This window comes from Limulus polyphemus, unplaced genomic scaffold, assembly GCF_000517525.1.
Source record: "Limulus polyphemus unplaced genomic scaffold, Limulus_polyphemus-2.1.2 Scaffold326, whole genome shotgun sequence".
Lineage (NCBI taxonomy): Eukaryota > Metazoa > Arthropoda > Merostomata > Xiphosura > Limulidae > Limulus > Limulus polyphemus.
In genome coordinates, this window is record NW_013665936.1 from 24,021 (window position 1) to 36,770 (window position 12,750).

Genomic DNA, 12,750 nt, shown 5'->3' on the forward strand with positions numbered 1-12,750 from the left:
GGTCACTGTGCAATGGTCAGGTTGACATTATAGGAAGAGGTAGCAGCCAAATTAGTGGCGGTAGGGGTGCTTTCTGTTACCCGCTTTCAACACACAGCTCTTAATGTTCTTCCACAGTGTTTCACGTGATTAAGTAATTGACGGTGATTGGCCACAAAAGTGTTTTATGGGCCAAAATTCAAATGTCAAAATAGGAAGTGGGTATAACTCAAGAAACGGCTCGTCATATAAGCCTTATGGTTTCTGTTAGAGTTGAAACTTCAGCTCAGTTATGCAGTATTGAAATAATAGCGGATATTTTTCATTGTAACTCTCCATAGAGAATGCTAGTGCACTCTCTGAGATATATATAAGACGTTTGTGTGCCCTTTCCCAAGCACTGTGTGTATGTGTTTTATAGAAAATTTAATAAAGTATTCTGTTGTTGGTGTAAGGACGTGGCGCCATCTGTGAATGTACGTAACGCTAACTTACGTCAACGATAATAAATGCTCAATAACAGCAATAATGGGGGTGAAGAGGTTGTGAACCCCATTAACATGCCCCTTGTTCCAACTATCATCGCACAAAGTTTGTTTAAGATTGGCCCAGCGACCTAGGGGTAGTTAGATAACGAACAAACAGACAGACAAACAGATAAATAGATAGATACTAGAGATGAGTATACTATAGCGTGGTATATTAGTTAAAATGAAGCTAAAATCCTCACTTTTTTGGAACTTTGACACATAGACTCCGGTAGCAGGATCGGCTTGTTCATGTGTCTTCCTCGGTCTGATGAGTGCACGTGAAGGTGACGAAATTAGTATTGGAATCTTTGTGTCAAAATGTCAAGAAAGTATGAAATTTAGTTGAACTTTTACTTCTGTTTCTTTGCTTCAACCTCTTCTCTCTCTCTCTCTCTCTCTTTCTTTCTATATATAACACTAACTTATGTGTTTTGATTACATTTTATGAGTATTGACGGACTGACATTCGAAACATTGTTGACTTGATCTCTTATAAGGAGAATTAATCAATGTAGTTAACTCGAACAAAATCTTGTAATATCTGTTTATTTTATTTTGTTATTATTATTATTATTACCATAGAAATAATGTATGTTCATAACAAAAACATGGAAAAGCTCGGAGTGACATTACAATTTTTCTTCATAAAGAACTTTTGCTAGAAAAATGGGTCACACGACGTGAAACCACTTGAGCCGCTATGAGGTTTTCAACTACACTCTTTCAGGTCAAAAGCTATGGGAAACTAGTTAAGTAAAGCTTTGATGAATTTCCAACCCCTTTCTCCTTTTATCTACATATCTAATGTATCATTAATTCCTCAATAAAAATTGGTCAGGCTTTTAAATTATTACGATTTTTATTTTAAAGGAATCTTTATACATTTACATACATTGAATCTAGAAATGGTTGGGCACGTTTTAAAACTGAATAACTTTTAATAAAACATTATATGGACGAACGATAAAAGGAGGATCTCTGTTAAATTTGCAATACCAAAGGCTGCAGTATATAATACCTGAACTTTCGTGCGTACAAACTTCAAATGCTGTAAGAGCTTTCCGAAGAAGATTGAGACTATATTTATAACAAGAACCACTTTATCTTGACTTAGTCAAATGTCTGTGTTGGTGACATAGGAAAGTACTGTGTCTGCACTAATGGATATAGTTAGGGAAACACACAAGCGATAAACATGCAATGGAGTAACAAACGACAACTAGATGGTGAGTTTATACCCAGCACAAAACATTATCACAGACAATAGAAAAGAAAAGTGAACAAGTTGTACAATACACTATTATTTCATATTGAGCCTTTGCTTTACTTAGATCATTACACCATGTTCTACTATATAGTTTATCAATCTAAGAATGTACTCTGTATTGCTTCCCACAATTCAACCAAGTTGTTTGGTCGCCTTTTTACCTTCTCAGTTTTTATATAAGCTCGTACAACCTCAAGATGTCCAGATAATGATTGTGAGTGTCCATCGGCCTCTTTACCGTCAAGATATAACATCACCATATTCTATATGCTTGGAATCATTGTCTTGCTGGAAGATGTACCCCGCCTGGTAAGACGTGCTCCTGAGAAGGTGGATCAGAATCTGAATGTGCTTCTCATCAGTCAGGGTGCCATGAATTTTGTATAGACCACAAAATCGTTGGTTGGTTGCGACCCCCCATCTTGTACTGATTCCACACTATGTATTACTGTAGGTTTTCTAAATTAACTGTAATACTGTTATCGTCTCTACGAGCAAACAAACCGTCATTGGTTGTTGTCAAACTTAGACTCGTCTTTATATAACACACATTTCCAGCTTTGTTCTTTCCACTATGAGTAGTCCGATGCCCACTTCAAATTTTGTTAAATTTTTCTCAGTAGTGGTTTTCGAGCAGGTACACATCAAATGAGACCATGTAGTGTTAATGTTTATGTTTCTGTTCTCAAGGTAATACCCTGTATTTTCAGATAGGCCATTTGCAAAATGTGTACTCAATCATCATCTATTTCATAACAAACATGCCCTAAGATACTTAACATAATTTTTAGAGAGTTTTGATTCTCTACTTTAACTACTTCGATTAAGTAAGAGTTTCACGTACTTTCTTCAAAGTCTTTCATACAACTCTTACTGAAACACTGAGTCTTGCTGTAGTGTTTTCGCATAGAGCGTCCTTCCATAGGATTTATACTCGTGTAACACACTAAAGACCAGTGCTTGAAAAACTTTCCACCTGAACTTTCATGCTTTCAAACTCCAAATGGTACAATAGTTCCTCGAAGATTATGAGACTACACTTATAATGAGAAAAAATTTTCTCTCGAGTTAAGAGTTTGAAAAACTAGTAAGTAAAAATATGACGAATTTCCCTGCCTTTCTATCTACGTAATTCAATTTATTAAGAATCTCGTAAAACGAAAATATTAACCAGTGAATTTTGTTTATGGTGCATACAACTACTCAGTCACTTTTGTTATTAAAAGCCCCCCCCCCTCCCAGTAGCTCAAAAGTAAGTCTGAAAACTTATAAAGCTAAAAACGAGACTTTGATACCCATGGTTGGCACAGCACACATTATGTAGATTTGAGCTTAACACTAAAGCAAAATATACTATTAACAGTGATTTTCTTACATAATACAATAGCTTGAAGTGATTCCTCTACACCAATATCAAAATCGTCCTCATTCTTCTTGCTTTTACGATATTTGTATTAGAAGTCTTGTACAGTTTCTGACCGTTCTTAATCTTCAATACCAACATCAAAATCGTCCTTAGCTACATTATCTCATCATATTTTTCTCGGTCTTCCTAATGGTCTCTTACCTTTTGGTCTTCCAAACATAGTATTCTTGGAAAGTCTTTTGTCTTCCATTCTGATAACATGCTTGCCAAGCTCATTCTTCTTGCTTTTATGATATTTGTATTAGAAGTCTTGTACCGTTTCTGACCGTTCTTAATCTTCAATACCAACATCAAAAGCGTCCTCTGCAACATTATCACGCCATCTTTTTCTCGGTCTACCTGTTGGTCTTTTTCATGTTAAAATAACTCTTGTCATTGTGGGTCCCAGATACTGAAACTCATTCACATATCCAATATTCATGCTCATTACTCTCATTTATTCTCCAAGCTCATCACTTCTACATACTTTTATAGTCTTTGTTTCTTTTTTTCCCTCGCTTATGGTTATGTACTATATGTTTTATACACAAACAAATTTAACATTACGGCATCAGTCACAAATAAAGCTCCGAGTTTATGACGTTTCTGGATTTGTCCTTAATTTTCCTTAGGCGATATTTCGGAACATCACAGAGTAGTTTAAATGGTTTGAGGTTGAAGTGCTGGCGCTTGGCCAAGAAAGATTTTGGACGATATTTGTAATAAGTAATTTTGGACAGAGCGATATGATTGGTGAGTTATCATTATGAAAGTAACATGATAATTCCCCACAGATGAATTAATCCAAGTAATGCATTACCACAGAGTCCAAACTAGCTAACATGGATCCAAACCACATTACAACCCCCACATATTATGATTAGGATGACACTAATCACATTCAAAGCACTTTATAGGTTATTAAACCCAGACTTCAAAGGACACAGTATGTAGCAGACTTCATCGCTTCACATGACGTTTTATTGCTATTCTCCACCCTAATTTCGATGTTGAAGGCACTAAGAGAGACAGAGTTTTGCATTCATAACTGTGATGAACAACTTATAGGCTACAGCCAATCCATAGGATTTAGCAGCATGGAGCTCCCTGTACACAGTTACTGTGTAGGCTCACTTTTCTGTATTTTTACATGGGCTAAAATGTTTCTGACGCTCATAGGAACAATATTTCACTCAATGACAATTCCTCGTTGAAGGTCTGTGAGCTGATCTTCATACATCCGATGTAACAGTGAACCATGCAATTCACGTATATATTCAATATTGCTAGCTAGTGTTATGTTCTACGAATGCTTTTTGAAATATAGTGTATACTGTTAACTTGCATAAACAGTCTTAAGAACTTTAACGTCTAACCATTGATTTTTTTACAACATACAACTACTTAATGAAGTAAAAGTACGTAGATTACCTTCTTCCCTAGAGTTGGTCTTTCTTTCATAACAATCTCATGACATTGGTAGGGTTTTCTCGTCTGTTTATCCCGAATTTCGGACTAGAAAAACCTTCGAGACAATACGTATAGACATATAATTTAATACATTTGGTACACTTCCTAAAACACTCAAATGTTCCTTAAAAAAGGTGTACCGCAATTATTTGTTGTTTGGTGGGTATTTGGCGTAAAGCTGCAGTGGCTAGCTATGTAACACTTCTTTATATTTAAACAACAACAAAATAGTTAAATGGAAAATACAACTGTATAAAATAATAAAATACAATAGATAAGACATATGTGTTTTAAATACAGTTAAACATCAAATATGATTAAGATGGCTATGAGTCGTAAGTAAGTATAAACTGTTAATTTGTAAGGTGTCATCATTCCCATTTATGACAATAAATAAAATACTATTTGCACTTAAGCTACGAGTTAAATTTAAATATTTAGAAATATATCATTATGTTTACTATAGAAAATAAATGTGATTTTAAGTTGAAGAGCTAATCTAACTACTTTCAAGAGAAGAAAGTTTAATTAATCTCGGCAAAGTATATTTGAAAAGTCAGTTAAGTTCAATATTGATCTGTTTAATTTCCGACCTACATTACAAGTAATCTCCTAAACTAACTAAATATTACTCTGTTTCTTCTACTATTATTATTAAATTATAAAAATCATATTTTACAGTTTTATGTAGTTAGTTGCATAATATCTATATTTATAATATTGTAAACCGTCTTAAAATATTTGTCTCTAATTAGTTTCACTTTAAGGTTTGTAATAAAACTGTAAAGCGTAGCATCTGATATATTGTTTGGTTCAGTCTAACGTTTTTTGCACTGTAATATTATCATTTCCCTGAGAACAGAACCAATCGTATCTTTTCTTGTAAAAAGCTGCTCCGCCTATCCGATAACTCCTCCTCTCGTCCTCAAAAGTGAAGCAAATAGGAGGGTTGGTCATGCTCATAGACAAAACGAAACAGATATATATCGCGAGTGCTTCAGTATGTTCAGTAAGGGGTCTCGGAAGCAAGCATTTATATGTCTGAAGATTTTCCGTCTCTCGAATAGTTTCAAATTTTACACCAGTTAGGTTTAATTGGTAAGTTAGCCATGGCGTATGTGTTCACAAACATGAAGACTGTGCTTGTGTTGCTGTAAATGTTCCAGGAGAAAATGCAACCAGTAAGATAAGCTTTGACACGTGTAATGTGGATTTCCAAATATTTTACTCCAGTGATCCTTTTGAAACAGAAATATAATATAGACCTAAAAAAACGAATTAAAAAATGACCGTCCCTCCTCTTAAAAACATATTCAATATGGATTTGTTAAAGTTTATTTAAAAAAACTCGTAGAACAGTCTGAAAGGCAAAGGCTTAATTCGATGAACTAAATTATAGTGCTGTACTTTGTATAATAGTGTAAATTTCCTGAAAAGTAATAATTACATTATGAAATAATTAGTCTTTCATGAAGAAAGAAGCAACTTCCTATAAATCCAATAATATATGTTTTATATATAAACAAATTGAACATTAAAAACGCTGTTTCACAATTAAGTTACGAAATAATTTTTCAGCCAATTATTCTAACCCTCAAATTAGAAATTTTCTAAACTATTTATTAATTAAAATACTTTTGGGTCTATGATATTGTTGAAGACAAATTTCATAATAAAATATAAATCACACAAAATAAATATACCAGCAATTACTCTAATTACTGCTGGGGTCTCCTATGTATTTCATATAAGAAATGGGTGGTTGGACCAAATGTTTTGGTCAGTTCTTTACAATGAGTGACTCACACACAAAAACATAAAATTAATCAGTATGGTGCAATAGGCGGAGCCCGCTAGAAGAAAAGGGTACAAAAACTATATTAGTAATTTAAAGGTTAAGTGAAGCTTCGTGCAAACAAAGTTTTGTTGAGATTGTGTTTACAAATACAGTTCGTATTCTACAGTATGGTAAAAAGGATAAGAAAGGAAAGTCTTGAATGATGTTTGAATGAATTATTTTATATTATAAGCTGCATGAAAGAGTTCGGCGTCGCAATGTTTACTTCGGAGTTGGTAGTTTCCGCTATCCGATGAAACAGGAAGACAAATAATTGACGCAATGTTCCATATGAGTGTTGTATAAAGTCGCATTTGTTTCGATGGTGTAACCCAAGTCGCATTTGTTTCGATGGTGTAACCCTGAGAAATCATGCAGCTTATAATATAAAATAATCGCATTTGTTTCGATGGTGTAACCCTGAGAAAAGTGAATGTTATCAGATCAGCGTGTTATTGTATAAGGCTGAGAACATTGAATTCATTTTGTATATTTACAAACTAACGTTATTTTTACTTGTAATATAAGTATGAAGCAAATACCGAGAAAATCAAGTGCTAGAAAAGTTTATGAAAAAATAAAAGGCACCACTTCTTTTCGAAAATTAAACGACATTGTTATGTGATATCATTACACATATCACTTGTAAAACGTAAATGAAAAATTCAAATCATTGCCATATATCAACAAAAACAAAAAGAACAAGGATATTTTTTCTGGTTTCTTTTCATCAATTGGCTAAGGTGTTAATTTTCAATTAGGTAGGACCGTCGAACTACAATTTAAAGAGTTAAAATTACAGAATATTTACAGGAAGACAAATAATAAATGGCTAAACAGATTGTTGATAAAAATGTGTTAGACAACGTTTCGAGCAACAGTCCTTCATACAGCAGATACGAAAGTATAATATAACCTTTTTATTTCAAAATAGCATTCGACAAAGGGTAATAAATGATCATCATCTAAGCGATATCGTTGTGAATAACTTTAAGAAAAAAGACTGAATTTAAAGAATAGTATATTAAGTTGACTGTGAAATGGGCGGCAACTGCCTGTTAGAGAAACAGTTGTAGAAATATATTGGTGACTGTACAATCTACTGATACCGCTCAAGTGAGGAGAACAACGTTTCGAAAGCTTTCGTCTTCAGCTCAGTTTGTGCAAGCCACTGTAAGCCTTATATGGTGTCCAGGTAGATTAACATGAAACAAACAACCAATCAAAGCACGTCCATATCAATCCAGCTGGACACTATGTAGCTTACACAAACTGACCTGAAGACGAAAGGCGGAAGACTTTCGAAACGTTGTCCGTTGAGCTGCATCAGTAGATTGTACAATCATCAATATATTATACAAGTGTTTCACTAATAGGCAGCTGCTACCCAGTTCACATTCAACTGAATATAAATATTATAAACTATATATATATAAAATAATATAGTATATTAATATATACTTCAAAATCAATTAAATTTGTTAGATTTATAAATCAAATAAAATACAACTCTACTCCAATAGCACCCGGGCCTGTCGTCTCCTGGCCGCTCTCACGAAATCTCTCCATCATTCTCTGTCCTGTGCAAACTCTGGCCATTCTTCATCTTTTATGCCAACATCAAAGGTGTCCTCTGTAATAATACCCCACCTTTCTTTTCTCGGTCTTTTAATGGACTATTACCTTGTGGTCTTCCAAACATAGTAGTCTTGGGCAGTTTTTTTTTGTCGTTAAGTAATCTTCTTCATCTATTCTCAACTGTATCATACATTGGCCCAAATTCATTTTTAAAAAACGTCTTCTCAAAATTCCGGTCTTTCTTTTTTAACTGTGTTGTAAGAGACCATGATTCACATCCATATAATACAACTTGTTTTGCAGTGATGTTGTATGTTTTAATGTTAGATTTTATGCTGACACTTCCTTTACTTACCATTTCCATTGAGCTCCAGAATCTTTTAAATCTATTTGCAATTCTGTTTATCACCTCTGTTTTCATATTATTATCTCTTGTCACTGTGGCTCCCAGATACTTAAAGTCATTCAGATATTCAGCATTCATGTTACTTAACTCTTCTTAATTTTCCAACCTAATCACTTCTGCATACTTTCACAATCTTTGTTGTCGTTGTTGTTGTTTTCCTCAGCCATCTCTTTGAAAGACAATGCTAACTCTATGATCGCTACTTCGCATTCAGACATATTGTCTACATCATCTGTATAGGAATGTAGATTTATAATTCGACTTTAGTTATCGCATCTCTGGCTCTCTCCCTGATGCTGACACAGAATTTATTTTGCTGCTTCCTATAGTCCAAAATTGAAGAGTATTGGTGACAAGGGGAATCCCTGCCATAGGCCACTTCCCCTCATAACAAACTTTAACCATTTCTATCAATATTTGTAAGTATGAGTAAATCGCTTTGTGAAACTTTAGACTTATGCTTTAGGTCAATAATATTAACACAACCCTAAAAGGCTTTGTATCGTGCTAATATGAATGTAGTAAAGCTAAACTGATGAAATGATTTGAATGTGAAAATCATTTGGGAACATCAGTATTATTTTAGATCCCAAGGAAGTTTTTATGCTCATTATATAAATAACTTATAATAATTATAGTACATAAACCCCTAACATCTTACACTGTAATCTAATTTTATTTTTTTAACGTGTTGTCTTTCACATGCCCACTTATCATCACTTCTATAGTTAGTTATATGCACGCCTGCATTACTGGGTCTCCTGGGTGTTTTTTTAGTCTGTGTGTGTGTGTATGTATGTACGTATGTTTATCTGTAGTTATCTTACAGCATTTTGAAAGATTGCTAGTCTGAGATGTTTAGCCGCTAAACAATGGCAGAGAAAAGGTACTTTCAGATTAAAAATTAAGACTTAAAGAGTATTTGATATGTGTATGATGTATAGCTAATCAACACATTGGTTTCCACATCTCTTAAATGATGTATCATTCAGATTGTTTAGACGATTACAGACTAAAATTTTAGCTTTAAAATCAAGAAGATTAACTTATAGACCTATTAACAAGTCAATATTTGTTTTTCAAACATATTTAGTCTAATTAATTGCTAATTTCACTAAATGAAGACTTGTTTACAGTACTTTTATATGTTAGATATATTAATCAATATTTGTATATTATTAATAAATCTGTTAAATTTCAATTATTGTGCTTCTTAAACTGCTATATTTTGTCAGTCAGTTGAACACTCGTGTAGAACTAACTTACTTCTATACTGCATACCTTATTTCCTGCATTTACAGCTGCATACTTTAGTTCCTGAGACCTTATTTCCTGCATTTACAGCTGCATCGCCTCTAGTTTATAAAAAACTAACAAAAAAACACCGGAAGTACTTTACTATGCTATATCATTGAGCAAGTCACTGTTACGAAACTTGAAAGAGGTCATTTGTTTTCGTCATTTAATATAAAAATAGCGTTAATGCCTATTCACGAAACCAAGCACATGAAGGAAACATATTTTAACACATAATTTGTTTAAAACTGTTTATTCAAATTGTAACTAGTATTCATGAAAGTAGTTGTGAATGTATAAGCATCGAAATTTCAACTGATTAACCACATATTTTTAAACATCAGTTAATTTAGTTATAAATTGTTCATAAAAGATGTTAAAAATACAATTACAAATAAATCATTACTCTTTTTTTTTTTACACTGGGAGTATAAAAAATAAATTGCCTACACTTTCAGAAATCTAAATATTTTCTGCACTTTACACTACTTAAATACAGTTTCAAACAAATAGTACCCTGGTGGGTCAGCAGTCAGTTTATGGACTTACAAACTAAAATCCGAGGTTCTATTCCCTGTGGTGAACAGAAAACACATAGCCCATTGTGTAGCTTTATGCTAAAACAAGAAAAACAACTTTAAAAACTAAAACTACCGGTTTCAGGGTTGTGTGTAATAAACTTTTATCACTCAAATATACAAGAAGAGATAGCTGTGTCTCTTGGCAAGTTTCGCTATAATATTTACAATACGAGTAAAAGGAAATTAATATACATAATCTAGACGATCAGTGGTTACAGAACACAGAAAAGCAGTAATTACTTTTTTACCTCTTCTGTTGTAATGTATATTTACATTAAAGTCTAATATATTTCTTCTGAGTTTTTTATAAATCACATCGCACTTTTCAATGGACTTAAGTTCTGGTATCCCGACGGTTTCAATACAGAATCTGACAACGAACTGGTTTACATCAAAAATTCGGGTTATACAGTAAAAACGTTATATATATATATATATATATGTATATGTCTGGAACTGCTTGCTCTTTTTCTCTCAGCTATTGGGAACCACAAAGAAAGAAGCGTACAAGTAATATAATACCTCAGACAAATCTACTCTATTTAATATATCAGTTCGCTGAGTTTTTCTTGTATCTCGACTACTGATTTTTTTTAACTTTCAGTGAAGTAATACGTCTATGACAGCCCTAGAAAAAAATATGACTATGACATTAAATCTAGCTTCCGGTTCTGTGTACCAAGAGAGCCGCCCACCTTAATTGATTGTTGGCCATCAATCGTGTAAATTCAGGGTTTACATGCTACTCACGTATTTTGCTACTAGCAGAGATCTGATTATTAACAACATGAATAACTTTAAAAACTTTTTAATCCATATCTATTGAACACTCTTCGCTTTTCCTCCAACTACCGTGACGTCACACCATCTTTTCCTGAACTATCATACCAGCCATTACAGACAGCGTCCTGTTTCTTATGGCAGCTTTATATGCTCTTGTTATACGTATTATGTTTGTTTGTTGTTGTTTTTTTTGGGGGGTGAGGGTTCGAAATAACTTTTTTGTTTGGCAAGATCTACTAGCCCAAAGCACCAAGGCTATTTGCGCGAACTAATATTTAGCTGCGGATGAGCAGCTCATAGAACAGCTCTAATTTTTTTTTCTTTTCAAGTACAAACTTTTAGCTCATAGCTCCGTCACCTCTTTACCGATGTGAGATCTAATTGAAGTTTTCGATTCAGGAGGTTAAACCCTTTCGACTGATATATTTGATCAAGCCCAAGGTCTCGTAGAATAAAATTTCAATTTGAGGGTAGGCTGGTAGAAATCCTGATGAGTAATACAATCGAATCGGGTATACGCGCGCCCCACGCTTGGTATTGCTGGCACACAAAAATATAGGTAATAAAAAAGGGAAATAATTTCAAGTGCCGCGGCTATTGAAAATTCCTTCTTGTTTTTTCTTTCTTCACAGTAAAGATGAGTAGAAATACAACATAAAAAATTAAATCAGAAAAGGTATTGTTCTTCTAATATTAAAAAAATAAATAGAGGTGAAACGGCATATAATCCGTAAATAATTAAAAACATAAACAAGCTAGAGGGCGTCGCAGTTTTTAAATTTTATTTCTAATATCCACTTCAGAAATTTGACCAGTAAATTTTGATTAAAAATTTTAGCTGAGAATATTTTTAAAAAGTACATAATTTTACAGGTTTATCTGTTTGTTTTAAGTTAAGCACAAAGCTACACAATGGGCTGTCTGTGTTCTGCCCACCACGGGTATCGAAACTCGGTTTCTAGCGTTGTAAGTCCGCAGACATACCGCTGTGTCACTGGGGGGCTTACAGGTTCTAATTCGTGCGATAACAGAAAATATTCCCGTATTTTAAACTGTGGATAAGTTATAAGAGTGACAAATAATCTCTTAGCGTGGATGGTGGATGGTAGGGTGCTGCTGATTAGCTGCAGCCTCCCTCTGGTCAGTATATCAAAATTAGGGACAGCGGCAAATAACTTTAGTAATTTCGCCATACATACAAAATACAGCTACAAACGATGCCCCTCTCTTAATCTGACTTACTACTATCCAACATTTTGCATTACACGGTATTTCGATTCTCAGAGTTTATGGGGCCGAATTCTATATAGTAAGTGTCTGTCATTTGTTGGCGATAAATTCGAACAATAAACAGACAGCACACTTGTTTTAAAATAATATATTCAAAACAAGTCAAACGTATGTATAAAAAATTCTTTACGCTGTAGGATATCATAGTTTATCTAAAACTATAAATAATTCTCTTCTCTTGTCAAAAGTCCACATAGGCTAGTTCAGTTGCTTTAGAACTCGGTTAACAAGAATAATTATTTTTCTCTACTATTTTTTATTACTTCACAATCTTGGCCCGGCATGGCCAGGTGGTTAGGGCACTCGACTCGCAATCTGAGAGTCGCGA

General features: G+C 33.7%; 1 long non-coding RNA gene across 2 annotated transcripts in view; it reads right to left on the reverse strand.

Annotated features, from left to right (window-relative positions):
• Nucleotides 1-12,750, reverse strand: part of LOC111085311 — a 151,545-nt gene that overhangs the window by 6,549 nt on the left and 132,246 nt on the right. The window contains exons 3-4 of one of the 2 annotated variants that reach the window (XR_002610150.1): nt 4,613-4,706; nt 746-815 (exon numbers count right to left, since the gene is read on the reverse strand). The exons of the other annotated variant lie outside the window; for it this stretch is intronic. This is a non-coding gene — a long non-coding RNA (uncharacterized LOC111085311). Of the gene's footprint in view, nt 1-745; nt 816-4,612; nt 4,707-12,750 lie in introns of those variants that run through there. 2 annotated transcript variants of the gene reach the window in all.